General features: G+C 40.8%; 59 non-coding genes across 59 annotated transcripts; all 59 read right to left on the bottom strand.

Annotated features, from left to right (window-relative positions):
- Window positions 1-287: 287 nt before the first annotated feature.
- Window positions 288-406, bottom strand: LOC139352610 (5S ribosomal RNA). The gene has a single exon (XR_011603830.1). It is a non-coding gene; the product is annotated as a 5S ribosomal RNA (ribosomal RNA).
- Window positions 407-705: 299 nt separating this feature from the next.
- Window positions 706-824, bottom strand: LOC139352609 (5S ribosomal RNA). Its single transcript, XR_011603829.1, has one exon. It is a non-coding gene; the product is annotated as a 5S ribosomal RNA (ribosomal RNA).
- Window positions 825-1123: 299 nt separating this feature from the next.
- LOC139352608 (5S ribosomal RNA) lies at window positions 1124-1242 on the bottom strand. The gene has a single exon (XR_011603828.1). It is a non-coding gene; the product is annotated as a 5S ribosomal RNA (ribosomal RNA).
- Window positions 1243-1541: 299 nt separating this feature from the next.
- On the bottom strand, window positions 1542-1660 carry LOC139352607 (5S ribosomal RNA). Its single transcript, XR_011603827.1, has one exon. It is a non-coding gene; the product is annotated as a 5S ribosomal RNA (ribosomal RNA).
- Window positions 1661-1959: 299 nt separating this feature from the next.
- On the bottom strand, window positions 1960-2078 carry LOC139352601 (5S ribosomal RNA). The gene has a single exon (XR_011603821.1). It is a non-coding gene; the product is annotated as a 5S ribosomal RNA (ribosomal RNA).
- Window positions 2079-2377: 299 nt separating this feature from the next.
- Window positions 2378-2496, bottom strand: LOC139352652 (5S ribosomal RNA). Its single transcript, XR_011603874.1, has one exon. It is a non-coding gene; the product is annotated as a 5S ribosomal RNA (ribosomal RNA).
- Window positions 2497-2795: 299 nt separating this feature from the next.
- LOC139352606 (5S ribosomal RNA) lies at window positions 2796-2914 on the bottom strand. The gene has a single exon (XR_011603826.1). It is a non-coding gene; the product is annotated as a 5S ribosomal RNA (ribosomal RNA).
- Window positions 2915-3213: 299 nt separating this feature from the next.
- LOC139352605 (5S ribosomal RNA) lies at window positions 3214-3332 on the bottom strand. The gene has a single exon (XR_011603825.1). It is a non-coding gene; the product is annotated as a 5S ribosomal RNA (ribosomal RNA).
- A 299-nt stretch (window positions 3333-3631) lies between these two features.
- Window positions 3632-3750, bottom strand: LOC139352604 (5S ribosomal RNA). Its single transcript, XR_011603824.1, has one exon. It is a non-coding gene; the product is annotated as a 5S ribosomal RNA (ribosomal RNA).
- Window positions 3751-4049: 299 nt separating this feature from the next.
- Window positions 4050-4168, bottom strand: LOC139352603 (5S ribosomal RNA). Its single transcript, XR_011603823.1, has one exon. It is a non-coding gene; the product is annotated as a 5S ribosomal RNA (ribosomal RNA).
- A 299-nt stretch (window positions 4169-4467) lies between these two features.
- On the bottom strand, window positions 4468-4586 carry LOC139352602 (5S ribosomal RNA). The gene has a single exon (XR_011603822.1). It is a non-coding gene; the product is annotated as a 5S ribosomal RNA (ribosomal RNA).
- A 299-nt stretch (window positions 4587-4885) lies between these two features.
- Window positions 4886-5004, bottom strand: LOC139352692 (5S ribosomal RNA). Its single transcript, XR_011603913.1, has one exon. It is a non-coding gene; the product is annotated as a 5S ribosomal RNA (ribosomal RNA).
- A 298-nt stretch (window positions 5005-5302) lies between these two features.
- Window positions 5303-5421, bottom strand: LOC139352691 (5S ribosomal RNA). Its single transcript, XR_011603912.1, has one exon. It is a non-coding gene; the product is annotated as a 5S ribosomal RNA (ribosomal RNA).
- A 298-nt stretch (window positions 5422-5719) lies between these two features.
- On the bottom strand, window positions 5720-5838 carry LOC139352641 (5S ribosomal RNA). Its single transcript, XR_011603862.1, has one exon. It is a non-coding gene; the product is annotated as a 5S ribosomal RNA (ribosomal RNA).
- A 299-nt stretch (window positions 5839-6137) lies between these two features.
- LOC139352690 (5S ribosomal RNA) lies at window positions 6138-6256 on the bottom strand. The gene has a single exon (XR_011603911.1). It is a non-coding gene; the product is annotated as a 5S ribosomal RNA (ribosomal RNA).
- Window positions 6257-6555: 299 nt separating this feature from the next.
- On the bottom strand, window positions 6556-6674 carry LOC139352689 (5S ribosomal RNA). Its single transcript, XR_011603910.1, has one exon. It is a non-coding gene; the product is annotated as a 5S ribosomal RNA (ribosomal RNA).
- A 299-nt stretch (window positions 6675-6973) lies between these two features.
- On the bottom strand, window positions 6974-7092 carry LOC139352688 (5S ribosomal RNA). Its single transcript, XR_011603909.1, has one exon. It is a non-coding gene; the product is annotated as a 5S ribosomal RNA (ribosomal RNA).
- A 299-nt stretch (window positions 7093-7391) lies between these two features.
- On the bottom strand, window positions 7392-7510 carry LOC139352687 (5S ribosomal RNA). Its single transcript, XR_011603908.1, has one exon. It is a non-coding gene; the product is annotated as a 5S ribosomal RNA (ribosomal RNA).
- A 299-nt stretch (window positions 7511-7809) lies between these two features.
- Window positions 7810-7928, bottom strand: LOC139352686 (5S ribosomal RNA). The gene has a single exon (XR_011603907.1). It is a non-coding gene; the product is annotated as a 5S ribosomal RNA (ribosomal RNA).
- A 299-nt stretch (window positions 7929-8227) lies between these two features.
- On the bottom strand, window positions 8228-8346 carry LOC139352685 (5S ribosomal RNA). Its single transcript, XR_011603906.1, has one exon. It is a non-coding gene; the product is annotated as a 5S ribosomal RNA (ribosomal RNA).
- A 299-nt stretch (window positions 8347-8645) lies between these two features.
- LOC139352684 (5S ribosomal RNA) lies at window positions 8646-8764 on the bottom strand. Its single transcript, XR_011603905.1, has one exon. It is a non-coding gene; the product is annotated as a 5S ribosomal RNA (ribosomal RNA).
- Window positions 8765-9063: 299 nt separating this feature from the next.
- On the bottom strand, window positions 9064-9182 carry LOC139352683 (5S ribosomal RNA). The gene has a single exon (XR_011603904.1). It is a non-coding gene; the product is annotated as a 5S ribosomal RNA (ribosomal RNA).
- A 299-nt stretch (window positions 9183-9481) lies between these two features.
- On the bottom strand, window positions 9482-9600 carry LOC139352682 (5S ribosomal RNA). Its single transcript, XR_011603903.1, has one exon. It is a non-coding gene; the product is annotated as a 5S ribosomal RNA (ribosomal RNA).
- Window positions 9601-9899: 299 nt separating this feature from the next.
- LOC139352681 (5S ribosomal RNA) lies at window positions 9900-10018 on the bottom strand. Its single transcript, XR_011603902.1, has one exon. It is a non-coding gene; the product is annotated as a 5S ribosomal RNA (ribosomal RNA).
- A 299-nt stretch (window positions 10019-10317) lies between these two features.
- Window positions 10318-10436, bottom strand: LOC139352680 (5S ribosomal RNA). Its single transcript, XR_011603901.1, has one exon. It is a non-coding gene; the product is annotated as a 5S ribosomal RNA (ribosomal RNA).
- A 299-nt stretch (window positions 10437-10735) lies between these two features.
- On the bottom strand, window positions 10736-10854 carry LOC139352645 (5S ribosomal RNA). The gene has a single exon (XR_011603867.1). It is a non-coding gene; the product is annotated as a 5S ribosomal RNA (ribosomal RNA).
- Window positions 10855-11153: 299 nt separating this feature from the next.
- On the bottom strand, window positions 11154-11272 carry LOC139352679 (5S ribosomal RNA). The gene has a single exon (XR_011603900.1). It is a non-coding gene; the product is annotated as a 5S ribosomal RNA (ribosomal RNA).
- Window positions 11273-11571: 299 nt separating this feature from the next.
- LOC139352678 (5S ribosomal RNA) lies at window positions 11572-11690 on the bottom strand. The gene has a single exon (XR_011603899.1). It is a non-coding gene; the product is annotated as a 5S ribosomal RNA (ribosomal RNA).
- Window positions 11691-11989: 299 nt separating this feature from the next.
- Window positions 11990-12108, bottom strand: LOC139352677 (5S ribosomal RNA). The gene has a single exon (XR_011603898.1). It is a non-coding gene; the product is annotated as a 5S ribosomal RNA (ribosomal RNA).
- Window positions 12109-12407: 299 nt separating this feature from the next.
- Window positions 12408-12526, bottom strand: LOC139352676 (5S ribosomal RNA). The gene has a single exon (XR_011603897.1). It is a non-coding gene; the product is annotated as a 5S ribosomal RNA (ribosomal RNA).
- A 299-nt stretch (window positions 12527-12825) lies between these two features.
- LOC139352675 (5S ribosomal RNA) lies at window positions 12826-12944 on the bottom strand. The gene has a single exon (XR_011603896.1). It is a non-coding gene; the product is annotated as a 5S ribosomal RNA (ribosomal RNA).
- A 299-nt stretch (window positions 12945-13243) lies between these two features.
- On the bottom strand, window positions 13244-13362 carry LOC139352674 (5S ribosomal RNA). The gene has a single exon (XR_011603895.1). It is a non-coding gene; the product is annotated as a 5S ribosomal RNA (ribosomal RNA).
- Window positions 13363-13661: 299 nt separating this feature from the next.
- Window positions 13662-13780, bottom strand: LOC139352673 (5S ribosomal RNA). The gene has a single exon (XR_011603894.1). It is a non-coding gene; the product is annotated as a 5S ribosomal RNA (ribosomal RNA).
- A 299-nt stretch (window positions 13781-14079) lies between these two features.
- LOC139352672 (5S ribosomal RNA) lies at window positions 14080-14198 on the bottom strand. Its single transcript, XR_011603893.1, has one exon. It is a non-coding gene; the product is annotated as a 5S ribosomal RNA (ribosomal RNA).
- Window positions 14199-14497: 299 nt separating this feature from the next.
- Window positions 14498-14616, bottom strand: LOC139352671 (5S ribosomal RNA). Its single transcript, XR_011603892.1, has one exon. It is a non-coding gene; the product is annotated as a 5S ribosomal RNA (ribosomal RNA).
- Window positions 14617-14915: 299 nt separating this feature from the next.
- On the bottom strand, window positions 14916-15034 carry LOC139352670 (5S ribosomal RNA). The gene has a single exon (XR_011603891.1). It is a non-coding gene; the product is annotated as a 5S ribosomal RNA (ribosomal RNA).
- Window positions 15035-15333: 299 nt separating this feature from the next.
- Window positions 15334-15452, bottom strand: LOC139352644 (5S ribosomal RNA). The gene has a single exon (XR_011603866.1). It is a non-coding gene; the product is annotated as a 5S ribosomal RNA (ribosomal RNA).
- Window positions 15453-15751: 299 nt separating this feature from the next.
- On the bottom strand, window positions 15752-15870 carry LOC139352669 (5S ribosomal RNA). The gene has a single exon (XR_011603890.1). It is a non-coding gene; the product is annotated as a 5S ribosomal RNA (ribosomal RNA).
- A 299-nt stretch (window positions 15871-16169) lies between these two features.
- Window positions 16170-16288, bottom strand: LOC139352668 (5S ribosomal RNA). Its single transcript, XR_011603889.1, has one exon. It is a non-coding gene; the product is annotated as a 5S ribosomal RNA (ribosomal RNA).
- A 299-nt stretch (window positions 16289-16587) lies between these two features.
- LOC139352643 (5S ribosomal RNA) lies at window positions 16588-16706 on the bottom strand. The gene has a single exon (XR_011603865.1). It is a non-coding gene; the product is annotated as a 5S ribosomal RNA (ribosomal RNA).
- Window positions 16707-17005: 299 nt separating this feature from the next.
- Window positions 17006-17124, bottom strand: LOC139352667 (5S ribosomal RNA). Its single transcript, XR_011603888.1, has one exon. It is a non-coding gene; the product is annotated as a 5S ribosomal RNA (ribosomal RNA).
- A 299-nt stretch (window positions 17125-17423) lies between these two features.
- Window positions 17424-17542, bottom strand: LOC139352666 (5S ribosomal RNA). The gene has a single exon (XR_011603887.1). It is a non-coding gene; the product is annotated as a 5S ribosomal RNA (ribosomal RNA).
- Window positions 17543-17841: 299 nt separating this feature from the next.
- LOC139352665 (5S ribosomal RNA) lies at window positions 17842-17960 on the bottom strand. The gene has a single exon (XR_011603886.1). It is a non-coding gene; the product is annotated as a 5S ribosomal RNA (ribosomal RNA).
- Window positions 17961-18259: 299 nt separating this feature from the next.
- LOC139352664 (5S ribosomal RNA) lies at window positions 18260-18378 on the bottom strand. Its single transcript, XR_011603885.1, has one exon. It is a non-coding gene; the product is annotated as a 5S ribosomal RNA (ribosomal RNA).
- Window positions 18379-18677: 299 nt separating this feature from the next.
- LOC139352663 (5S ribosomal RNA) lies at window positions 18678-18796 on the bottom strand. The gene has a single exon (XR_011603884.1). It is a non-coding gene; the product is annotated as a 5S ribosomal RNA (ribosomal RNA).
- A 299-nt stretch (window positions 18797-19095) lies between these two features.
- On the bottom strand, window positions 19096-19214 carry LOC139352642 (5S ribosomal RNA). Its single transcript, XR_011603864.1, has one exon. It is a non-coding gene; the product is annotated as a 5S ribosomal RNA (ribosomal RNA).
- Window positions 19215-19513: 299 nt separating this feature from the next.
- Window positions 19514-19632, bottom strand: LOC139352662 (5S ribosomal RNA). The gene has a single exon (XR_011603883.1). It is a non-coding gene; the product is annotated as a 5S ribosomal RNA (ribosomal RNA).
- Window positions 19633-19931: 299 nt separating this feature from the next.
- LOC139352661 (5S ribosomal RNA) lies at window positions 19932-20050 on the bottom strand. Its single transcript, XR_011603882.1, has one exon. It is a non-coding gene; the product is annotated as a 5S ribosomal RNA (ribosomal RNA).
- Window positions 20051-20349: 299 nt separating this feature from the next.
- LOC139352651 (5S ribosomal RNA) lies at window positions 20350-20468 on the bottom strand. The gene has a single exon (XR_011603873.1). It is a non-coding gene; the product is annotated as a 5S ribosomal RNA (ribosomal RNA).
- Window positions 20469-20767: 299 nt separating this feature from the next.
- Window positions 20768-20886, bottom strand: LOC139352660 (5S ribosomal RNA). Its single transcript, XR_011603881.1, has one exon. It is a non-coding gene; the product is annotated as a 5S ribosomal RNA (ribosomal RNA).
- A 299-nt stretch (window positions 20887-21185) lies between these two features.
- Window positions 21186-21304, bottom strand: LOC139352659 (5S ribosomal RNA). Its single transcript, XR_011603880.1, has one exon. It is a non-coding gene; the product is annotated as a 5S ribosomal RNA (ribosomal RNA).
- A 299-nt stretch (window positions 21305-21603) lies between these two features.
- Window positions 21604-21722, bottom strand: LOC139352658 (5S ribosomal RNA). The gene has a single exon (XR_011603879.1). It is a non-coding gene; the product is annotated as a 5S ribosomal RNA (ribosomal RNA).
- Window positions 21723-22021: 299 nt separating this feature from the next.
- LOC139352657 (5S ribosomal RNA) lies at window positions 22022-22140 on the bottom strand. The gene has a single exon (XR_011603878.1). It is a non-coding gene; the product is annotated as a 5S ribosomal RNA (ribosomal RNA).
- Window positions 22141-22439: 299 nt separating this feature from the next.
- On the bottom strand, window positions 22440-22558 carry LOC118877143 (5S ribosomal RNA). The gene has a single exon (XR_005014079.2). It is a non-coding gene; the product is annotated as a 5S ribosomal RNA (ribosomal RNA).
- Window positions 22559-22857: 299 nt separating this feature from the next.
- LOC118877155 (5S ribosomal RNA) lies at window positions 22858-22976 on the bottom strand. Its single transcript, XR_010653789.1, has one exon. It is a non-coding gene; the product is annotated as a 5S ribosomal RNA (ribosomal RNA).
- Window positions 22977-23275: 299 nt separating this feature from the next.
- LOC118877154 (5S ribosomal RNA) lies at window positions 23276-23394 on the bottom strand. Its single transcript, XR_005014086.3, has one exon. It is a non-coding gene; the product is annotated as a 5S ribosomal RNA (ribosomal RNA).
- A 299-nt stretch (window positions 23395-23693) lies between these two features.
- On the bottom strand, window positions 23694-23812 carry LOC118877153 (5S ribosomal RNA). Its single transcript, XR_010653778.1, has one exon. It is a non-coding gene; the product is annotated as a 5S ribosomal RNA (ribosomal RNA).
- Window positions 23813-24111: 299 nt separating this feature from the next.
- LOC118877156 (5S ribosomal RNA) lies at window positions 24112-24230 on the bottom strand. Its single transcript, XR_005014087.1, has one exon. It is a non-coding gene; the product is annotated as a 5S ribosomal RNA (ribosomal RNA).
- A 299-nt stretch (window positions 24231-24529) lies between these two features.
- LOC118877157 (5S ribosomal RNA) lies at window positions 24530-24648 on the bottom strand. The gene has a single exon (XR_005014088.2). It is a non-coding gene; the product is annotated as a 5S ribosomal RNA (ribosomal RNA).
- Window positions 24649-24935: the final 287 nt, after the last annotated feature.

Below are 24935 nucleotides of genomic sequence, written 5' to 3'. Positions count from 1 at the left end.
GCTAAGCGTTGGCCTTATACTCTGAATTGGAACTTCGGTCCTGCTAGATTCTATTTACACTGCCTTCGGACAATATTGCAATATTAAAAATGCTTTTAATCGAAATAAATGGATTGAAACGGTTTGGAGTCGTGTGCTTTAAGAAAAAAATCAGTGCAAGAAATAATTTTGAAATAGTCGAAATTGTGGATAAATTTTTCATTTGAATTTTGCATTTTGAATTTGCAGCGAAAAATGCTATTCAGATTGCGTTAAAAAATATAAAAGCGGCAAAAAGTTGTTGACGAGGCCAACAACACGCGGTGTTCCCAAGCGGTCCCCCATCTAAGTACTAACCGCGCCCGACGCTGCTTAATTTCGGTGATCGGACGAGAACCGATGTGTTCAGCGTGGTATGGTCGTTGGCGAAAGTCGCAGGGCTAAGCGTTGGCCTTATACTCTGAATTGGAACTTCGGCCCTGCTAGATTCTATTTACACTACCTTCGGCCAATATTGCAATATTGAAAATGCTTTTAATCGAAATAAATGGATTGAAACGGTTTGGAGTCGTGTGCTTTAAGAAAAAAATCAGTGCAAGAAATAATTTTGAAATAGTCGAAATTGTGGATAAATTTTTCATTTGAATTTTGCATTTTGAATTTGCAGCGAAAAATGCTATTCAGATTGCGTTGAAAAATATAAAAGCGGCAAAAAGTTGTTGACGAGGCCAACAACACGCGGTGTTCCCAAGCGGTCCCCCATCTAAGTACTAACCGCGCCCGACGCTGCTTAATTTCGGTGATCGGACGAGAACCGATGTGTTCAGCGTGGTATGGTCGTTGGCGAAAGTCGCAGGGCTAAGCGTTGGCCTTATACTCTGAATTGGAACTTCGGTCCTGCTAGATTCTATTTACACTACCTTCGGACAATATTGCAATATTGAAAATGCTTTTAATCGAAATAAATGGATTGAAACGGTTTGGAGTCGTGTGCTTTAAGAAAAAAATCAGTGCAAGAAATAATTTTGAAATAGTCGAAATTGTGGATAAATTTTTAATTTGAATTTTGCATTTTGAATTTCCAGCGAAAAATGTTATTCAGATTGCGTTGAAAAATATAAAAGCGGCAAAAAGTTGTTGACGAGGCCAACAACACGCGGTGTTCCCAAGCGGTCCCCCATCTAAGTACTAACCGCGCCCGACGCTGCTTAATTTCGGTGATCGGACGAGAACCGATGTGTTCAGCGTGGTATGGTCGTTGGCAAAAGTCGCAGGGCTAAGCGTTGGCCTTATACTCTGAATTGGAACTTCGGCCCTGCTAGATTCTATTTACACTACCTTCGGCCAATATTGCAATATTGAAAATGCTTTTAATCGAAATAAATGGATTGAAACGGTTTGGAGTCGTGTGCTTTAAGAAAAAAATCAGTGCAAGAAATAATTTTGAAATAGTCGAAATTGTGGATAAATTTTTCATTTGAATTTTGCATTTTGAATTTGCAGCGAAAAATGCTATTCAGATTGCGTTGAAAAATATAAAAGCGGCAAAAAGTTGTTGACGAGGCCAACAACACGCGGTGTTCCCAAGCGGTCCCCCATCTAAGTACTAACCGCGCCCGACGCTGCTTAATTTCGGTGATCGGACGAGAACCGATGTGTTCAGCGTGGTATGGTCGTTGGCGAAAGTCGCAGGGCTAAGCGTTGGCCTTATACTCTGAATTGGAACTTCGGCCCTGCTAGATTCTATTTACACTACCTTCGGCCAATATTGCAATATTGAAAATGCTTTTAATCGAAATAAATGGATTGAAACGGTTTGGAGTCGTGTGCTTTAAGAAAAAAATCAGTGCAAGAAATAATTTTGAAATAGTCGAAATTGTGGATAAATTTTTCATTTGAATTTTGCATTTTGAATTTGCAGCGAAAAATGCTATTCAGATTGCGTTGAAAAATATAAAAGCGGCAAAAAGTTGTTGACGAGGCCAACAACACGCGGTGTTCCCAAGCGGTCCCCCATCTAAGTACTAACCGCGCCCGACGCTGCTTAATTTCGGTGATCGGACGAGAACCGATGCGTTCAGCGTGGTATGGTCGTTGGCGAAAGTCGCAGGGCTAAGCGTTGGCCTTATACTCTGAATTGGAACTTCGGTCCTGCTAGATTCTATTTACACTACCTTCGGACAATATTGCAATATTGAAAATGCTTTTAATCGAAATAAATGGATTGAAACGGTTTGGAGTCGTGTGCTTTAAGAAAAAAATCAGTGCAAGAAATAATTTTGAAATAGTCGAAATTGTGGATAAAATTTTAATTTGAATTTTGCATTTTGAATTTCCAGCGAAAAATGCTATTCAGATTGCGTTGAAAAATATAAAAGCGGCAAAAAGTTGTTGACGAGGCCAACAACACGCGGTGTTCCCAAGCGGTCCCACATCTAAGTACTAACCGCGCCCGACGCTGCTTAATTTCGGTGATCGGACGAGAACCGATGTGTTCAGCGTGGTATGGTCGTTGGCGAAAGTCGCAGGGCTAAGCGTTGGCCTTATACTCTGAATTGGAACTTCGGTCCTGCTAGATTCTATTTACACTACCTTCGGACAATATTGCAATATTAAAAATGCTTTTAATCGAAATAAATGGATTGAAACGGTTTGGAGTCGTGTGCTTTAAGAAAAAAATCAGTGCAAGAAATAATTTTGAAATAGTCGAAATTGTGGATAAATTTTTCATTTGAATTTTGCATTTTGAATTTGCAGCGAAAAATGCTATTCAGATTGCGTTGAAAAATATAAAAGCGGCAAAAAGTTGTTGACGAGGCCAACAACACGCGGTGTTCCCAAGCGGTCCCCCATCTAAGTACTAACCGCGCCCGACGCTGCTTAATTTCGGTGATCGGACGAGAACCGATGTGTTCAGCGTGGTATGGTCGTTGGCAAAAGTCGCAGGGCTAAGCGTTGGCCTTATACTCTGAATTGGAACTTCGGCCCTGCTAGATTCTATTTACACTACCTTCGGCCAATATTGCAATATTGAAAATGCTTTTAATCGAAATAAATGGATTGAAACGGTTTGGAGTCGTGTGCTTTAAGAAAAAAATCAGTGCAAGAAATAATTTTGAAATAGTCGAAATTGTGGATAAATTTTTCATTTGAATTTTGCATTTTGAATTTGCAGCGAAAAATGCTATTCAGATTGCGTTGAAAAATATAAAAGCGGCAAAAAGTTGTTGACGAGGCCAACAACACGCGGTGTTCCCAAGCGGTCCCCCATCTAAGTACTAACCGCGCCCGACGCTGCTTAATTTCGGTGATCGGACGAGAACCGATGTGTTCAGCGTGGTATGGTCGTTGGCGAAAGTCGCAGGGCTAAGCGTTGGCCTTATACTCTGAATTGGAACTTCGGTCCTGCTAGATTCTATTTACACTACCTTCGGACAATATTGCAATATTAAAAATGCTTTTAATCGAAATAAATGGATTGAAACGGTTTGGAGTCGTGTGCTTTAAGAAAAAAATCAGTGCAAGAAATAATTTTGAAATAGTCGAAATTGTGGATAAATTTTTCATTTGAATTTTGCATTTTGAATTTGCAGCGAAAAATGCTATTCAGATTGCGTTGAAAAATATAAAAGCGGCAAAAAGTTGTTGACGAGGCCAACAACACGCGGTGTTCCCAAGCGGTCCCCCATCTAAGTACTAACCGCGCCCGACGCTGCTTAATTTCGGTGATCGGACGAGAACCGATGTGTTCAGCGTGGTATGGTCGTTGGCGAAAGTCGCAGGGCTAAGCGTTGGCCTTATACTCTGAATTGGAACTTCGGCCCTGCTAGATTCTATTTACACTACCTTCGGCCAATATTGCAATATTGAAAATGCTTTTAATCGAAATAAATGGATTGAAACGGTTTGGAGTCGTGTGCTTTAAGAAAAAAATCAGTGCAAGAAATAATTTTGAAATAGTCGAAATTGTGGATAAATTTTTCATTTGAATTTTGCATTTTGAATTTGCAGCGAAAAATGCTATTCAGATTGCGTTGAAAAATATAAAAGCGGCAAAAAGTTGTTGACGAGGCCAACAACACGCGGTGTTCCCAAGCGGTCCCCCATCTAAGTACTAACCGCGCCCGACGCTGCTTAATTTCGGTGATCGGACGAGAACCGATGTGTTCAGCGTGGTATGGTCGTTGGCAAAAGTCGCAGGGCTAAGCGTTGGCCTTATACTCTGAATTGGAACTTCGGCCCTGCTAGATTCTATTTACACTACCTTCGGCCAATATTGCAATATTGAAAATGCTTTTAATCGAAATAAATGGATTGAAACGGTTTGGAGTCGTGTGCTTTAAGAAAAAAATCAGTGCAAGAAATAATTTTGAAATAGTCGAAATTGTGGATAAATTTTTCATTTGAATTTTGCATTTTGAATTTGCAGCGAAAAATGCTATTCAGATTGCGTTGAAAAATATAAAAGCGGCAAAAAGTTGTTGACGAGGCCAACAACACGCGGTGTTCCCAAGCGGTCCCCCATCTAAGTACTAACCGCGCCCGACGCTGCTTAATTTCGGTGATCGGACGAGAACCGATGTGTTCAGCGTGGTATGGTCGTTGGCGAAAGTCGCAGGGCTAAGCGTTGGCCTTATACTCTGAATTGGAACTTCGGTCCTGCTAGATTCTATTTACACTACCTTCGGACAATATTGCAATATTAAAAATGCTTTTAATCGAAATAAATGGATTGAAACGGTTTGGAGTCGTGTGCTTTAAGAAAAAAATCAGTGCAAGAAATAATTTTGAAATAGTCGAAATTGTGGATAAATTTTTCATTTGAATTTTGCATTTTGAATTTGCAGCGAAAAATGCTATTCAGATTGCGTTGAAAAATATAAAAGCGGCAAAAAGTTGTTGACGAGGCCAACAACACGCGGTGTTCCCAAGCGGTCCCCCATCTAAGTACTAACCGCGCCCGACGCTGCTTAATTTCGGTGATCGGACGAGAACCGATGTGTTCAGCGTGGTATGGTCGTTGGCAAAAGTCGCAGGGCTAAGCGTTGGCCTTATACTCTGAATTGGAACTTCGGCCCTGCTAGATTCTATTTACACTACCTTCGGCCAATATTGCAATATTGAAAATGCTTTTAATCGAAATAAATGGATTGAAACGGTTTGAAGTCGTGTGCTTTAAGAAAAAATCAGTGCAAGAAATAATTTTGAAATAGTCGAAATTGTGGATAAATTTTTCATTTGAATTTTGCATTTTGAATTTGCAGCGAAAAATGCTATTCAGATTGCGTTGAAAAATATAAAAGCGGCAAAAAGTTGTTGACGAGGCCAACAACACGCGGTGTTCCCAAGCGGTCCCCCATCTAAGTACTAACCGCGCCCGACGCTGCTTAATTTCGGTGATCGGACGAGAACCGATGTGTTCAGCGTGGTATGGTCGTTGGCGAAAGTCGCAGGGCTAAGCGTTGGCCTTATACTCTGAATTGGAACTTCGGCCCTGCTAGATTCTATTTACACTACCTTCGGCCAATATTGCAATATTGAAAATGCTTTTAATCGAAATAAATGGATTGAAACGGTTTGGAGTCGTGTGCTTTAAGAAAAAATCAGTGCAAGAAATAATTTTGAAATAGTCGAAATTGTGGATAAATTTTTCATTTGAATTTTGCATTTTGAATTTGCAGCGAAAAATGCTATTCAGATTGCGTTGAAAAATATAAAAGCGGCAAAAAGTTGTTGACGAGGCCAACAACACGCGGTGTTCCCAAGCGGTCCCCCATCTAATTACTAACCGCGCCCGACGCTGCTTAATTTCGGTGATCGGACGAGAACCGATGTGTTCAGCGTGGTATGGTCGTTGGCAAAAGTCGCAGGGCTAAGCGTTGGCCTTATACTCTGAATTGGAACTTCGGCCCTGCTAGATTCTATTTACACTACCTTCGGCCAATATTGCAATATTGAAAATGCTTTTAATCGAAATAAATGGATTGAAACGGTTTGGAGTCGTGTGCTTTAAGAAAAAAATCAGTGCAAGAAATAATTTTGAAATAGTCGAAATTGTGGATAAATTTTTCATTTGAATTTTGCATTTTGAATTTGCAGCGAAAAATGCTATTCAGATTGCGTTGAAAAATATAAAAGCGGCAAAAAGTTGTTGACGAGGCCAACAACACGCGGTGTTCCCAAGCGGTCCCCCATCTAAGTACTAACCGCGCCCGACGCTGCTTAATTTCGGTGATCGGACGAGAACCGATGTGTTCAGCGTGGTATGGTCGTTGGCGAAAGTCGCAGGGCTAAGCGTTGGCCTTATACTCCGAATTGGAACTTTGGTCCTGCTAGATTCTATTTACACTACCTTCGGCCAATATTGCAATATTGAAAATGCTTTTAATCGAAATAAATGGATTGAAACGGTTTGGAGTCGTGTGCTTTAAGAAAAAAATCAGTGCAAGAAATAATTTTGAAATAGTCGAAATTGTGGATAAATTTTTCATTTGAATTTTGCATTTTGAATTTGCAGCGAAAAATGCTATTCAGATTGCGTTGAAAAATATAAAAGCGGCAAAAAGTTGTTGACGAGGCCAACAACACGCGGTGTTCCCAAGCGGTCCCCCATCTAAGTACTAACCGCGCCCGACGCTGCTTAATTTCGGTGATCGGACGAGAACCGATGTGTTCAGCGTGGTATGGTCGTTGGCAAAAGTCGCAGGGCTAAGCGTTGGCCTTATACTCTGAATTGGAACTTCGGCCCTGCTAGATTCTATTTACACTACCTTCGGCCAATATTGCAATATTGAAAATGCTTTTAATCGAAATAAATGGATTGAAACGGTTTGGAGTCGTGTGCTTTAAGAAAAAAATCAGTGCAAGAAATAATTTTGAAATAGTCGAAATTGTGGATAAATTTTTCATTTGAATTTTGCATTTTGAATTTGCAGCGAAAAATGCTATTCAGATTGCGTTGAAAAATATAAAAGCGGCAAAAAGTTGTTGACGAGGCCAACAACACGCGGTGTTCCCAAGCGGTCCCCCATCTAAGTACTAACCGCGCCCGACGCTGCTTAATTTCGGTGATCGGACGAGAACCGATGTGTTCAGCGTGGTATGGTCGTTGGCAAAAGTCGCAGGGCTAAGCGTTGGCCTTATACTCTGAATTGGAACTTCGGCCCTGCTAGATTCTATTTACACTACCTTCGGCCAATATTGCAATATTGAAAATGCTTTTAATCGAAATAAATGGATTGAAACGGTTTGGAGTCGTGTGCTTTAAGAAAAAAATCAGTGCAAGAAATAATTTTGAAATAGTCGAAATTGTGGAAAAATTTTTCATTTGAATTTTGCATTTTGAATTTGCAGCGAAAAATGCTATTCAGATTGCGTTGAAAAATATAAAAGCGGCAAAAAGTTGTTGACGAGGCCAACAACACGCGGTGTTCCCAAGCGGTCCCCCATCTAAGTACTAACCGCGCCCGACGCTGCTTAATTTCGGTGATCGGACGAGAACCGATGTGTTCAGCGTGGTATGGTCGTTGGCGAAAGTCGCAGGGCTAAGCGTTGGCCTTATACTCTGAATTGGAACTTCGGTCCTGCTAGATTCTATTTACACTACCTTCGGACAATATTGCAATATTGAAAATGCTTTTAATCGAAATAAATGGATTGAAACGGTTTGGAGTCGTGTGCTTTAAGAAAAAAATCAGTGCAAGAAATAATTTTGAAATAGTCGAAATTGTGGATAAATTTTTAATTTGAATTTTGCATTTTGAATTTCCAGCGAAAAATGCTATTCAGATTGCGTTGAAAAATATAAAAGCGGCAAAAAGTTGTTGACGAGGCCAACAACACGCGGTGTTCCCAAGCGGTCCCCCATCTAAGTACTAACCGCGCCCGACGCTGCTTAATTTCGGTGATCGGACGAGAACCGATGTGTTCAGCGTGGTATGGTCGTTGGCGAAAGTCGCAGGGCTAAGCGTTGGCCTTATACTCTGAATTGGAACTTCGGCCCTGCTAGATTCTATTTACACTACCTTCGGCCAATATTGCAATATTGAAAATGCTTTTAATCGAAATAAATGGATTGAAACGGTTTGGAGTCGTGTGCTTTAAGAAAAAAATCAGTGCAAGAAATAATTTTGAAATAGTCGAAATTGTGGAAAAATTTTTCATTTGAATTTTGCATTTTGAATTTGCAGCGAAAAATGCTATTCAGATTGCGTTGAAAAATATAAAAGCGGCAAAAAGTTGTTGACGAGGCCAACAACACGCGGTGTTCCCAAGCGGTCCCCCATCTAAGTACTAACCGCGCCCGACGCTGCTTAATTTCGGTGATCGGACGAGAACCGATGTGTTCAGCGTGGTATGGTCGTTGGCGAAAGTCGCAGGGCTAAGCGTTGGCCTTATACTCTGAATTGGAACTTCGGCCCTGCTAGATTCTATTTACACTACCTTCGGCCAATATTGCAATATTGAAAATGCTTTTAATCGAAATAAATGGATTGAAACGGTTTGGAGTCGTGTGCTTTAAGAAAAAAATCAGTGCAAGAAATAATTTTGAAATAGTCGAAATTGTGGATAAATTTTTCATTTGAATTTTGCATTTTGAATTTGCAGCGAAAAATGCTATTCAGATTGCGTTGAAAAATATAAAAGCGGCAAAAAGTTGTTGACGAGGCCAACAACACGCGGTGTTCCCAAGCGGTCCCCCATCTAAGTACTAACCGCGCCCGACGCTGCTTAATTTCGGTGATCGGACGAGAACCGATGTGTTCAGCGTGGTATGGTCGTTGGCGAAAGTCGCAGGGCTAAGCGTTGGCCTTATACTCTGAATTGGAACTTCGGCCCTGCTAGATTCTATTTACACTACCTTCGGCCAATATTGCAATATTGAAAATGCTTTTAATCGAAATAAATGGATTGAAACGGTTTGGAGTCGTGTGCTTTAAGAAAAAAATCAGTGCAAGAAATAATTTTGAAATAGTCGAAATTGTGGATAAATTTTTCATTTGAATTTTGCATTTTGAATTTGCAGCGAAAAATGCTATTCAGATTGCGTTGAAAAATATAAAAGCGGCAAAAAGTTGTTGACGAGGCCAACAACACGCGGTGTTCCCAAGCGGTCCCCCATCTAAGTACTAACCGCGCCCGACGCTGCTTAATTTCGGTGATCGGACGAGAACCGATGTGTTCAGCGTGGTATGGTCGTTGGCAAAAGTCGCAGGGCTAAGCGTTGGCCTTATACTCTGAATTGGAACTTCGGCCCTGCTAGATTCTATTTACACTACCTTCGGCCAATATTGCAATATTGAAAATGCTTTTAATCGAAATAAATGGATTGAAACGGTTTGGAGTCGTGTGCTTTAAGAAAAAAATCAGTGCAAGAAATAATTTTGAAATAGTCGAAATTGTGGAAAAATTTTTCATTTGAATTTTGCATTTTGAATTTGCAGCGAAAAATGCTATTCAGATTGCGTTGAAAAATATAAAAGCGGCAAAAAGTTGTTGACGAGGCCAACAACACGCGGTGTTCCCAAGCGGTCCCCCATCTAAGTACTAACCGCGCCCGACGCTGCTTAATTTCGGTGATCGGACGAGAACCGATGTGTTCAGCGTGGTATGGTCGTTGGCGAAAGTCGCAGGGCTAAGCGTTGGCCTTATACTCTGAATTGGAACTTCGGCCCTGCTAGATTCTATTTACACTACCTTCGGCCAATATTGCAATATTGAAAATGCTTTTAATCGAAATAAATGGATTGAAACGGTTTGGAGTCGTGTGCTTTAAGAAAAAAATCAGTGCAAGAAATAATTTTGAAATAGTCGAAATTGTGGATAAATTTTTCATTTGAATTTTGCATTTTGAATTTGCAGCGAAAAATGCTATTCAGATTGCGTTGAAAAATATAAAAGCGGCAAAAAGTTGTTGACGAGGCCAACAACACGCGGTGTTCCCAAGCGGTCCCCCATCTAAGTACTAACCGCGCCCGACGCTGCTTAATTTCGGTGATCGGACGAGAACCGATGTGTTCAGCGTGGTATGGTCGTTGGCAAAAGTCGCAGGGCTAAGCGTTGGCCTTATACTCTGAATTGGAACTTCGGCCCTGCTAGATTCTATTTACACTACCTTCGGCCAATATTGCAATATTGAAAATGCTTTTAATCGAAATAAATGGATTGAAACGGTTTGGAGTCGTGTGCTTTAAGAAAAAAATCAGTGCAAGAAATAATTTTGAAATAGTCGAAATTGTGGAAAAATTTTTCATTTGAATTTTGCATTTTGAATTTGCAGCGAAAAATGCTATTCAGATTGCGTTGAAAAATATAAAAGCGGCAAAAAGTTGTTGACGAGGCCAACAACACGCGGTGTTCCCAAGCGGTCCCCCATCTAAGTACTAACCGCGCCCGACGCTGCTTAATTTCGGTGATCGGACGAGAACCGATGTGTTCAGCGTGGTATGGTCGTTGGCGAAAGTCGCAGGGCTAAGCGTTGGCCTTATACTCTGAATTGGAACTTCGGTCCTGCTAGATTCTATTTACACTACCTTCGGACAATATTGCAATATTGAAAATGCTTTTAATCGAAATAAATGGATTGAAACGGTTTGGAGTCGTGTGCTTTAAGAAAAAAATCAGTGCAAGAAATAATTTTGAAATAGTCGAAATTGTGGATAAATTTTTAATTTGAATTTTGCATTTTGAATTTCCAGCGAAAAATGCTATTCAGATTGCGTTGAAAAATATAAAAGCGGCAAAAAGTTGTTGACGAGGCCAACAACACGCGGTGTTCCCAAGCGGTCCCTCATCTAAGTACTAACCGCGCCCGACGCTGCTTAATTTCGGTGATCGGACGAGAACCGATGTGTTCAGCGTGGTATGGTCGTTGGCGAAAGTCGCAGGGCTAAGCGTTGGCCTTATACTCTGAATTGGAACTTCGGCCCTGCTAGATTCTATTTACACTACCTTCGGCCAATATTGCAATATTGAAAATGCTTTTAATCGAAATAAATGGATTGAAACGGTTTGGAGTCGTGTGCTTTAAGAAAAAAATCAGTGCAAGAAATAATTTTGAAATAGTCGAAATTGTGGATAAATTTTTCATTTGAATTTTGCATTTTGAATTTGCAGCGAAAAATGCTATTCAGATTGCGTTGAAAAATATAAAAGCGGCAAAAAGTTGTTGACGAGGCCAACAACACGCGGTGTTCCCAAGCGGTCCCCCATCTAAGTACTAACCGCGCCCGACGCTGCTTAATTTCGGTGATCGGACGAGAACCGATGTGTTCAGCGTGGTATGGTCGTTGGCGAAAGTCGCAGGGCTAAGCGTTGGCCTTATACTCTGAATTGGAACTTCGGCCCTGCTAGATTCTATTTACACTACCTTCGGCCAATATTGCAATATTGAAAATGCTTTTAATCGAAATAAATGGATTGAAACGGTTTGGAGTCGTGTGCTTTAAGAAAAAAATCAGTGCAAGAAATAATTTTGAAATAGTCGAAATTGTGGAAAAATTTTTCATTTGAATTTTGCATTTTGAATTTGCAGCGAAAAATGCTATTCAGATTGCGTTGAAAAATATAAAAGCGGCAAAAAGTTGTTGACGAGGCCAACAACACGCGGTGTTCCCAAGCGGTCCCCCATCTAAGTACTAACCGCGCCCGACGCTGCTTAATTTCGGTGATCGGACGAGAACCGATGTGTTCAGCGTGGTATGGTCGTTGGCGAAAGTCGCAGGGCTAAGCGTTGGCCTTATACTCTGAATTGGAACTTCGGTCCTGCTAGATTCTATTTACACTACCTTCGGACAATATTGCAATATTGAAAATGCTTTTAATCGAAATAAATGGATTGAAACGGTTTGGAGTCGTGTGCTTTAAGAAAAAAATCAGTGCAAGAAATAATTTTGAAATAGTCGAAATTGTGGATAAATTTTTAATTTGAATTTTGCATTTTGAATTTCCAGCGAAAAATGCTATTCAGATTGCGTTGAAAAATATAAAAGCGGCAAAAAGTTGTTGACGAGGCCAACAACACGCGGTGTTCCCAAGCGGTCCCCCATCTAAGTACTAACCGCGCCCGACGCTGCTTAATTTCGGTGATCGGACGAGAACCGATGTGTTCAGCGTGGTATGGTCGTTGGCGAAAGTCGCAGGGCTAAGCGTTGGCCTTATACTCTGAATTGGAACTTCGGCCCTGCTAGATTCTATTTACACTACCTTCGGCCAATATTGCAATATTGAAAATGCTTTTAATCGAAATAAATGGATTGAAACGGTTTGGAGTCGTGTGCTTTAAGAAAAAAATCAGTGCAAGAAATAATTTTGAAATAGTCGAAATTGTGGATAAATTTTTCATTTGAATTTTGCATTTTGAATTTGCAGCGAAAAATGCTATTCAGATTGCGTTGAAAAATATAAAAGCGGCAAAAAGTTGTTGACGAGGCCAACAACACGCGGTGTTCCCAAGCGGTCCCCCATCTAAGTACTAACCGCGCCCGACGCTGCTTAATTTCGGTGATCGGACGAGAACCGATGTGTTCAGCGTGGTATGGTCGTTGGCGAAAGTCGCAGGGCTAAGCGTTGGCCTTATACTCTGAATTGGAACTTCGGCCCTGCTAGATTCTATTTACACTACCTTCGGCCAATATTGCAATATTGAAAATGCTTTTAATCGAAATAAATGGATTGAAACGGTTTGGAGTCGTGTGCTTTAAGAAAAAAATCAGTGCAAGAAATAATTTTGAAATAGTCGAAATTGTGGATAAATTTTTCATTTGAATTTTGCATTTTGAATTTGCAGCGAAAAATGCTATTCAGATTGCGTTGAAAAATATAAAAGCGGCAAAAAGTTGTTGACGAGGCCAACAACACGCGGTGTTCCCAAGCGGTCCCCCATCTAAGTACTAACCGCGCCCGACGCTGCTTAATTTCGGTGATCGGACGAGAACCGATGTGTTCAGCGTGGTATGGTCGTTGGCGAAAGTCGCAGGGCTAAGCGTTGGCCTTATACTCTGAATTGGAACTTCGGCCCTGCTAGATTCTATTTACACTACCTTCGGCCAATATTGCAATATTGAAAATGCTTTTAATCGAAATAAATGGATTGAAACGGTTTGGAGTCGTGTGCTTTAAGAAAAAAATCAGTGCAAGAAATAATTTTGAAATAGTCGAAATTGTGGAAAAATTTTTCATTTGAATTTTGCATTTTGAATTTGCAGCGAAAAATGCTATTCAGATTGCGTTGAAAAATATAAAAGCGGCAAAAAGTTGTTGACGAGGCCAACAACACGCGGTGTTCCCAAGCGGTCCCCCATCTAAGTACTAACCGCGCCCGACGCTGCTTAATTTCGGTGATCGGACGAGAACCGATGTGTTCAGCGTGGTATGGTCGTTGGCGAAAGTCGCAGGGCTAAGCGTTGGCCTTATACTCCGAATTGGAACTTTGGTCCTGCTAGATTCTATTTACACTACCTTCGGCCAATATTGCAATATTGAAAATGCTTTTAATCGAAATAAATGGATTGAAACGGTTTGGAGTCGTGTGCTTTAAGAAAAAAATCAGTGCAAGAAATAATTTTGAAATAGTCGAAATTGTGGATAAATTTTTCATTTGAATTTTGCATTTTGAATTTGCAGCGAAAAATGCTATTCAGATTGCGTTGAAAAATATAAAAGCGGCAAAAAGTTGTTGACGAGGCCAACAACACGCGGTGTTCCCAAGCGGTCCCCCATCTAAGTACTAACCGCGCCCGACGCTGCTTAATTTCGGTGATCGGACGAGAACCGATGTGTTCAGCGTGGTATGGTCGTTGGCGAAAGTCGCAGGGCTAAGCGTTGGCCTTATACTCTGAATTGGAACTTCGGCCCTGCTAGATTCTATTTACACTACCTTCGGCCAATATTGCAATATTGAAAATGCTTTTAATCGAAATAAATGGATTGAAACGGTTTGGAGTCGTGTGCTTTAAGAAAAAAATCAGTGCAAGAAATAATTTTGAAATAGTCGAAATTGTGGAAAAATTTTTCATTTGAATTTTGCATTTTGAATTTGCAGCGAAAAATGCTATTCAGATTGCGTTGAAAAATATAAAAGCGGCAAAAAGTTGTTGACGAGGCCAACAACACGCGGTGTTCCCAAGCGGTCCCCCATCTAAGTACTAACCGCGCCCGACGCTGCTTAATTTCGGTGATCGGACGAGAACCGATGTGTTCAGCGTGGTATGGTCGTTGGCGAAAGTCGCAGGGCTAAGCGTTGGCCTTATACTCCGAATTGGAACTTTGGTCCTGCTAGATTCTATTTACACTACCTTCGGCCAATATTGCAATATTGAAAATGCTTTTAATCGAAATAAATGGATTGAAACGGTTTGGAGTCGTGTGCTTTAAGAAAAAAATCAGTGCAAGAAATAATTTTGAAATAGTCGAAATTGTGGATAAATTTTTCATTTGAATTTTGCATTTTGAATTTGCAGCGAAAAATGCTATTCAGATTGCGTTGAAAAATATAAAAGCGGCAAAAAGTTGTTGACGAGGCCAACAACACGCGGTGTTCCCAAGCGGTCCCCCATCTAAGTACTAACCGCGCCCGACGCTGCTTAATTTCGGTGATCGGACGAGAACCGATGTGTTCAGCGTGGTATGGTCGTTGGCGAAAGTCGCAGGGCTAAGCGTTGGCCTTATACTCTGAATTGGAACTTCGGCCCTGCTAGATTCTATTTACACTACCTTCGGCCAATATTGCAATATTGAAAATGCTTTTAATCGAAATAAATGGATTGAAACGGTTTGGAGTCGTGTGCTTTAAGAAAAAAATCAGTGCAAGAAATAATTTTGAAATAGTCGAAATTGTGGAAAAATTTTTCATTTGAATTTTGCATTTTGAATTTGCAGCGAAAAATGCTATTCAGATTGCGTTGAAAAATATAAAAGCGGCAAAAAGTTGTTGACGAGGCCAACAACACGCGGTGTTCCCAAGCGGTCCCCCATCTAAGTACTAACCGCGCCCGACGCTGCTTAATTTCGGTGATCGGACGAGAACCGATGTGTTCAGCGTGGTATGGTCGTTGGCGAAAGTCGCAGGGCTAAGCGTTGGCCTTATACTCTGAATTGGAACTTCGGCCCTGCTAGATTCTATTTACACTACCTTCGGCCAATATTGCAATATTGAAAATGCTTTTAATCGAAATAAATGGATTGAAACGGTTTGGAGTCGTGTGCTTTAAGAAAAAAATCAGTGCAAGAAATAATTTTGAAATAGTCGAAATTGTGGATAAATTTTTCATTTGAATTTTGCATTTTGAATTTGCAGCGAAAAATGCTATTCAGATTGCGTTGAAAAATATAAAAGCGGCAAAAAGTTGTTGACGAGGCCAACAACACGCGGTGTTCCCAAGCGGTCCCTCATCTAAGTACTAACCGCGCCCGACGCTGCTTAATTTCGGTGATCGGACGAGAACCGATGTGTTCAGCGTGGTATGGTCGTTGGCGAAAGTCGCAGGGCTAAGCGTTGGCCTTATACTCTGAATTGGAACTTCGGTCCTGCTAGATTCTATTTACACTACCTTCGGACAATATTGCAATATTGAAAATGCTTTTAATCGAAATAAATGGATTGAAACGGTTTGGAGTCGTGTGCTTTAAGAAAAAAATCAGTGCAAGAAATAATTTTGAAATAGTCGAAATTGTGGATAAATTTTTAATTTGAATTTTGCATTTTGAATTTCCAGCGAAAAATGCTATTCAGATTGCGTTGAAAAATATAAAAGCGGCAAAATGTTGTTGACGAGGCCAACAACACGCGGTGTTCCCAAGCGGTCCCCCATCTAAGTACTAACCGCGCCCGACGCTGCTTAATTTCGGTGATCGGACGAGAACCGATGTGTTCAGCGTGGTATGGTCGTTGGCGAAAGTCGCAGGGCTAAGCGTTGGCCTTATACTCTGAATTGGAACTTCGGCCCTGCTAGATTCTATTTACACTACCTTCGGCCAATATTGCAATATTGAAAATGCTTTTAATCGAAATAAATGGATTGAAACGGTTTGGAGTCGTGTGCTTTAAGAAAAAAATCAGTGCAAGAAATAATTTTGAAATAGTCGAAATTGTGGAAAAATTTTTCATTTGAATTTTGCATTTTGAATTTGCAGCGAAAAATGCTATTCAGATTGCGTTGAAAAATATAAAAGCGGCAAAAAGTTGTTGACGAGGCCAACAACACGCGGTGTTCCCAAGCGGTCCCCCATCTAAGTACTAACCGCGCCCGACGCTGCTTAATTTCGGTGATCGGACGAGAACCGATGTGTTCAGCGTGGTATGGTCGTTGGCGAAAGTCGCAGGGCTAAGCGTTGGCCTTATACTCTGAATTGGAACTTCGGCCCTGCTAGATTCTATTTACACTACCTTCGGCCAATATTGCAATATTGAAAATGCTTTTAATCGAAATAAATGGATTGAAACGGTTTGGAGTCGTGTGCTTTAAGAAAAAAATCAGTGCAAGAAATAATTTTGAAATAGTCGAAATTGTGGATAAATTTTTCATTTGAATTTTGCATTTTGAATTTGCAGCGAAAAATGCTATTCAGATTGCGTTGAAAAATATAAAAGCGGCAAAAAGTTGTTGACGAGGCCAACAACACGCGGTGTTCCCAAGCGGTCCCTCATCTAAGTACTAACCGCGCCCGACGCTGCTTAATTTCGGTGATCGGACGAGAACCGATGTGTTCAGCGTGGTATGGTCGTTGGCGAAAGTCGCAGGGCTAAGCGTTGGCCTTATACTCTGAATTGGAACTTCGGTCCTGCTAGATTCTATTTACACTACCTTCGGACAATATTGCAATATTGAAAATGCTTTTAATCGAAATAAATGGATTGAAACGGTTTGGAGTCGTGTGCTTTAAGAAAAAAATCAGTGCAAGAAATAATTTTGAAATAGTCGAAATTGTGGATAAATTTTTAATTTGAATTTTGCATTTTGAATTTCCAGCGAAAAATGCTATTCAGATTGCGTTGAAAAATATAAAAGCGGCAAAATGTTGTTGACGAGGCCAACAACACGCGGTGTTCCCAAGCGGTCCCCCATCTAAGTACTAACCGCGCCCGACGCTGCTTAATTTCGGTGATCGGACGAGAACCGATGTGTTCAGCGTGGTATGGTCGTTGGCGAAAGTCGCAGGGCTAAGCGTTGGCCTTATACTCCGAATTGGAACTTTGGTCCTGCTAGATTCTATTTACACTACCTTCGGCCAATATTGCAATATTGAAAATGCTTTTAATCGAAATAAATGGATTGAAACGGTTTGGAGTCGTGTGCTTTAAGAAAAAAATCAGTGCAAGAAATAATTTTGAAATAGTCGAAATTGTGGATAAATTTTTCATTTGAATTTTGCATTTTGAATTTGCAGCGAAAAATGCTATTCAGATTGCGTTGAAAAATATAAAAGCGGCAAAAAGTTGTTGACGAGGCCAACAACACGCGGTGTTCCCAAGCGGTCCCCCATCTAAGTACTAACCGCGCCCGACGCTGCTTAATTTCGGTGATCGGACGAGAACCGATGTGTTCAGCGTGGTATGGTCGTTGGCGAAAGTCGCAGGGCTAAGCGTTGGCCTTATACTCTGAATTGGAACTTCGGCCCTGCTAGATTCTATTTACACTACCTTCGGCCAATATTGCAATATTGAAAATGCTTTTAATCGAAATAAATGGATTGAAACGGTTTGGAGTCGTGTGCTTTAAGAAAAAAATCAGTGCAAGAAATAATTTTGAAATAGTCGAAATTGTGGAAAAATTTTTCATTTGAATTTTGCATTTTGAATTTGCAGCGAAAAATGCTATTCAGATTGCGTTGAAAAATATAAAAGCGGCAAAAAGTTGTTGACGAGGCCAACAACACGCGGTGTTCCCAAGCGGTCCCCCATCTAAGTACTAACCGCGCCCGACGCTGCTTAATTTCGGTGATCGGACGAGAACCGATGTGTTCAGCGTGGTATGGTCGTTGGCGAAAGTCGCAGGGCTAAGCGTTGGCCTTATACTCTGAATTGGAACTTCGGCCCTGCTAGATTCTATTTACACTACCTTCGGCCAATATTGCAATATTGAAAATGCTTTTAATCGAAATAAATGGATTGAAACGGTTTGGAGTCGTGTGCTTTAAGAAAAAAATCAGTGCAAGAAATAATTTTGAAATAGTCGAAATTGTGGATAAATTTTTCATTTGAATTTTGCATTTTGAATTTGCAGCGAAAAATGCTATTCAGATTGCGTTGAAAAATATAAAAGCGGCAAAAAGTTGTTGACGAGGCCAACAACACGCGGTGTTCCCAAGCGGTCCCCCATCTAAGTACTAACCGCGCCCGACGCTGCTTAATTTCGGTGATCGGACGAGAACCGATGTGTTCAGCGTGGTATGGTCGTTGGCGAAAGTCGCAGGGCTAAGCGTTGGCCTTATACTCTGAATTGGAACTTCGGCCCTGCTAGATTCTATTTACACTACCTTCGGCCAATATTGCAATATTGAAAATGCTTTTAATCGAAATAAATGGATTGAAACGGTTTGGAGTCGTGTGCTTTAAGAAAAAAATCAGTGCAAGAAATAATTTTGAAATAGTCGAAATTGTGGATAAATTTTTCATTTGAATTTTGCATTTTGAATTTGCAGCGAAAAATGCTATTCAGATTGCGTTGAAAAATATAAAAGCGGCAAAAAGTTGTTGACGAGGCCAACAACACGCGGTGTTCCCAAGCGGTCCCCCATCTAAGTACTAACCGCGCCCGACGCTGCTTAATTTCGGTGATCGGACGAGAACCGATGTGTTCAGCGTGGTATGGTCGTTGGCGAAAGTCGCAGGGCTAAGCGTTGGCCTTATACTCTGAATTGGAACTTCGGTCCTGCTAGATTCTATTTACACTACCTTCGGCCAATATTGCAATATTGAAAATGCTTTTAATCGAAATAAATGGATTGAAACGGTTTGGAGTCGTGTGCTTTAAGAAAAAAATCAGTGCAAGAAATAATTTTGAAATAGTCGAAATTGTGGATAAATTTTTCATTTGAATTTTGCATTTTGAATTTGCAGCGAAAAATGCTATTCAGATTGCGTTGAAAAATATAAAAGCGGCAAAAAGTTGTTGACGAGGCCAACAACACGCGGTGTTCCCAAGCGGTCCCTCATCTAAGTACTAACCGCGCCCGACGCTGCTTAATTTCGGTGATCGGACGAGAACCGATGTGTTCAGCGTGGTATGGTCGTTGGCGAAAGTCGCAGGGCTAAGCGTTGGCCTTATACTCTGAATTGGAACTTCGGTCCTGCTAGATTCTATTTACACTACCTTCGGCCAATATTGCAATATTGAAAATGCTTTTAATCGAAATAAATGGATTGAAACGGTTTGGAGTCGTGTGCTTTAAGAAAAAAATCAGTGCAAGAAATAATTTTGAAATAGTCGAAATTGTGGATAAATTTTTCATTTGAATTTTGCATTTTGAATTTGCAGCGAAAAATGCTATTCAGATTGCGTTGAAAAATATAAAAGCGGCAAAAAGTTGTTGACGAGGCCAACAACACGCGGTGTTCCCAAGCGGTCCCCCATCTAAGTACTAACCGCGCCCGACGCTGCTTAATTTCGGTGATCGGACGAGAACCGATGTGTTCAGCGTGGTATGGTCGTTGGCGAAAGTCGCAGGGCTAAGCGTTGGCCTTATACTCTGAATTGGAACTTCGGTCCTGCTAGATTCTATTTACACTACCTTCGGCCAATATTGCAATATTGAAAATGCTTTTAATCGAAATAAATGGATTGAAACGGTTTGGAGTCGTGTGCTTTAAGAAAAAAATCAGTGCAAGAAATAATTTTGAAATAGTCGAAATTGTGGATAAATTTTTCATTTGAATTTTGCATTTTGAATTTGCAGCGAAAAATGCTATTCAGATTGCGTTGAAAAATATAAAAGCGGCAAAAAGTTGTTGACGAGGCCAACAACACGCGGTGTTCCCAAGCGGTCCCCCATCTAAGTACTAACCGCGCCCGACGCTGCTTAATTTCGGTGATCGGACGAGAACCGATGTGTTCAGCGTGGTATGGTCGTTGGCGAAAGTCGCAGGGCTAAGCGTTGGCCTTATACTCTGAATTGGAACTTCGGTCCTGCTAGATTCTATTTACACTACCTTCGGCCAATATTGCAATATTGAAAATGCTTTTAATCGAAATAAATGGATTGAAACGGTTTGGAGTCGTGTGCTTTAAGAAAAAAATCAGTGCAAGAAATAATTTTGAAATAGTCGAAATTGTGGATAAATTTTTCATTTGAATTTTGCATTTTGAATTTGCAGCGAAAAATGCTATTCAGATTGCGCTGAAAAATATAAAAGCGGCAAAAAGTTGTTGACGAGGCCAACAACACGCGGTGTTCCCAAGCGGTCCCACATCTAAGTACTAACCGCGCCCGACGCTGCTTAATTTCGGTGATCGGACGAGAACCGATGTGTTCAGCGTGGTATGGTCGTTGGCGAAAGTCGCAGGGCTAAGCGTTGGCCTTATACTCTGAATTGGAACTTCGGTCCTGCTAGATTCTATTTACACTACCTTCGGCCAATATTGCAATATTGAAAATGCTTTTAATCGAAATAAATGGATTGAAACGGTTTGGAGTCGTGTGCTTTAAGAAAAAAATCAGTGCAAGAAATAATTTTGAAATAGTCGAAATTGTGGATAAATTTTTCATTTGAATTTTGCATTTTGAATTTGCAGCGAAAAATGCTATTCAGATTGCGTTGAAAAATATAAAAGCGGCAAAAAGTTGTTGACGAGGCCAACAACACGCGGTGTTCCCAAGCGGTCCCCCATCTAAGTACTAACCGCGCCCGACGCTGCTTAATTTCGGTGATCGGACGAGAACCGATGTGTTCAGCGTGGTATGGTCGTTGGCGAAAGTCGCAGGGCTAAGCGTTGGCCTTATACTCTGAATTGGAACTTCGGTCCTGCTAGATTCTATTTACACTACCTTCGGCCAATATTGCAATATTGAAAATGCTTTTAATCGAAATAAATGGATTGAAACGGTTTGGAGTCGTGTGCTTTAAGAAAAAAATCAGTGCAAGAAATAATTTTGAAATAGTCGAAATTGTGGATAAATTTTTCATTTGAATTTTGCATTTTGAATTTGCAGCGAAAAATGCTATTCAGATTGCGTTGAAAAATATAAAAGCGGCAAAAAGTTGTTGACGAGGCCAACAACACGCGGTGTTCCCAAGCGGTCCCCCATCTAAGTACTAACCGCGCCCGACGCTGCTTAATTTCGGTGATCGGACGAGAACCGATGTGTTCAGCGTGGTATGGTCGTTGGCGAAAGTCGCAGGGCTAAGCGTTGGCCTTATACTCTGAATTGGAACTTCGGTCCTGCTAGATTCTATTTACACTACCTTCGGCCAATATTGCAATATTGAAAATGCTTTTAATCGAAATAAATGGATTGAAACGGTTTGGAGTCGTGTGCTTTAAGAAAAAAATCAGTGCAAGAAATAATTTTGAAATAGTCGAAATTGTGGATAAATTTTTCATTTGAATTTTGCATTTTGAATTTGCAGCGAAAAATGCTATTCAGATTGCGTTGAAAAATATAAAAGCGGCAAAAAGTTGTTGACGAGGCCAACAACACGCGGTGTTCCCAAGCGGTCCCCCATCTAAGTACTAACCGCGCCCGACGCTGCTTAATTTCGGTGATCGGACGAGAACCGATGTGTTCAGCGTGGTATGGTCGTTGGCGAAAGTCGCAGGGCTAAGCGTTGGCCTTATACTCTGAATTGGAACTTCGGTCCTGCTAGATTCTATTTACACTACCTTCGGCCAATATTGCAATATTGAAAATGCTTTTAATCGAAATAAATGGATTGAAACGGTTTGGAGTCGTGTGCTTTAAGAAAAAAATCAGTGCAAGAAATAATTTTGAAATAGTCGAAATTGTGGATAAATTTTTCATTTGAATTTTGCATTTTGAATTTGCAGCGAAAAATGCTATTCAGATTGCGTTGAAAAATATAAAAGCGGCAAAAAGTTGTTGACGAGGCCAACAACACGCGGTGTTCCCAAGCGGTCCCCCATCTAAGTACTAACCGCGCCCGACGCTGCTTAATTTCGGTGATCGGACGAGAACCGATGTGTTCAGCGTGGTATGGTCGTTGGCGAAAGTCGCAGGGCTAAGCGTTGGCCTTATACTCTGAATTGGAACTTCGGTCCTGCTAGATTCTATTTACACTACCTTCGGCCAATATTGCAATATTGAAAATGCTTTTAATCGAAATAAATGGATTGAAACGGTTTGGAGTCGTGTGCTTTAAGAAAAAAATCAGTGCAAGAAATAATTTTGAAATAGTCGAAATTGTGGATAAATTTTTCATTTGAATTTTGCATTTTGAATTTGCAGCGAAAAATGCTATTCAGATTGCGTTGAAAAATATAAAAGCGGCAAAAAGTTGTTGACGAGGCCAACAACACGCGGTGTTCCCAAGCGGTCCCTCATCTAAGTACTAACCGCGCCCGACGCTGCTTAATTTCGGTGATCGGACGAGAACCGATGTGTTCAGCGTGGTATGGTCGTTGGCGAAAGTCGCAGGGCTAAGCGTTGGCCTTATACTCTGAATTGGAACTTCGGTCCTGCTAGATTCTATTTACACTACCTTCGGCCAATATTGCAATATTGAAAATGCTTTTAATCGAAATAAATGGATTGAAACGGTTTGGAGTCGTGTGCTTTAAGAAAAAAATCAGTGCAAGAAATAATTTTGAAATAGTCGAAATTGTGGATAAATTTTTCATTTGAATTTTGCATTTTGAATTTGCAGCGAAAAATGCTATTCAGATTGCGTTGAAAAATATAAAAGCGGCAAAAAGTTGTTGACGAGGCCAACAACACGCGGTGTTCCCAAGCGGTCCCCCATCTAAGTACTAACCGCGCCCGACGCTGCTTAATTTCGGTGATCGGACGAGAACCGATGTGTTCAGCGTGGTATGGTCGTTGGCGAAAGTCGCAGGGCTAAGCGTTGGCCTTATACTCTGAATTGGAACTTCGGTCCTGCTAGATTCTATTTACACTACCTTCGGCCAATATTGCAATATTGAAAATGCTTTTAATCGAAATAAATGGATTGAAACGGTTTGGAGTCGTGTGCTTTAAGAAAAAAATCAGTGCAAGAAATAATTTTGAAATAGTCGAAATTGTGGATAAATTTTTCATTTGAATTTTGCATTTTGAATTTGCAGCGAAAAATGCTATTCAGATTGCGTTGAAAAATATAAAAGCGGCAAAAAGTTGTTGACGAGGCCAACAACACGCGGTGTTCCCAAGCGGTCCCCCATCTAAGTACTAACCGCGCCCGACGCTGCTTAATTTCGGTGATCGGACGAGAACCGATGTGTTCAGCGTGGTATGGTCGTTGGCGAAAGTCGCAGGGCTAAGCGTTGGCCTTATACTCTGAATTGGAACTTCGGTCCTGCTAGATTCTATTTACACTACCTTCGGCCAATATTGCAATATTGAAAATGCTTTTAATCGAAATAAATGGATTGAAACGGTTTGGAGTCGTGTGCTTTAAGAAAAAAATCAGTGCAAGAAATAATTTTGAAATAGTCGAAATTGTGGATAAATTTTTCATTTGAATTTTGCATTTTGAATTTGCAGCGAAAAATGCTATTCAGATTGCGTTGAAAAATATAAAAGCGGCAAAAAGTTGTTGACGAGGCCAACAACACGCGGTGTTCCCAAGCGGTCCCCCATCTAAGTACTAACCGCGCCCGACGCTGCTTAATTTCGGTGATCGGACGAGAACCGATGTGTTCAGCGTGGTATGGTCGTTGGCGAAAGTCGCAGGGCTAAGCGTTGGCCTTATACTCTGAATTGGAACTTCGGTCCTGCTAGATTCTATTTACACTACCTTCGGCCAATATTGCAATATTGAAAATGCTTTTAATCGAAATAAATGGATTGAAACGGTTTGGAGTCGTGTGCTTTAAGAAAAAAATCAGTGCAAGAAATAATTTTGAAATAGTCGAAATTGTGGATAAATTTTTCATTTGAATTTTGCATTTTGAATTTGCAGCGAAAAATGCTATTCAGATTGCGTTGAAAAATATAAAAGCGGCAAAAAGTTGTTGACGAGGCCAACAACACGCGGTGTTCCCAAGCGGTCCCCCATCTAAGTACTAACCGCGCCCGACGCTGCTTAATTTCGGTGATCGGACGAGAACCGATGTGTTCAGCGTGGTATGGTCGTTGGCGAAAGTCGCAGGGCTAAGCGTTGGCCTTATACTCTGAATTGGAACTTCGGTCCTGCTAGATTCTATTTACACTACCTTCGGCCAATATTGCAATATTGAAAATGCTTTTAATCGAAATAAATGGATTGAAACGGTTTGGAGTCGTGTGCTTTAAGAAAAAAATCAGTGCAAGAAATAATTTTGAAATAGTCGAAATTGTGGATAAATTTTTCATTTGAATTTTGCATTTTGAATTTGCAGCGAAAAATGCTATTCAGATTGCGTTGAAAAATATAAAAGCGGCAAAAAGTTGTTGACGAGGCCAACAACACGCGGTGTTCCCAAGCGGTCCCTCATCTAAGTACTAACCGCGCCCGACGCTGCTTAATTTCGGTGATCGGACGAGAACCGATGTGTTCAGCGTGGTATGGTCGTTGGCGAAAGTCGCAGGGCTAAGCGTTGGCCTTATACTCTGAATTGGAACTTCGGTCCTGCTAGATTCTATTTACACTACCTTCGGCCAATATTGCAATATTGAAAATGCTTTTAATCGAAATAAATGGATTGAAACGGTTTGGAGTCGTGTGCTTTAAGAAAAAAATCAGTGCAAGAAATAATTTTGAAATAGTCGAAATTGTGGATAAATTTTTCATTTGAATTTTGCATTTTGAATTTGCAGCGAAAAATGCTATTCAGATTGCGTTGAAAAATATAAAAGCGGCAAAA

The sequence above is a fragment of the Drosophila suzukii genome, chromosome 2R (assembly GCF_043229965.1).
Source record: "Drosophila suzukii chromosome 2R, CBGP_Dsuzu_IsoJpt1.0, whole genome shotgun sequence".
Taxonomy (NCBI): Eukaryota; Metazoa; Arthropoda; class Insecta; order Diptera; family Drosophilidae; genus Drosophila; species Drosophila suzukii.
The sequence above is the reverse complement of the archived record's forward strand: the minus strand, read 5'-3'. Positions and strand labels throughout refer to the sequence as shown.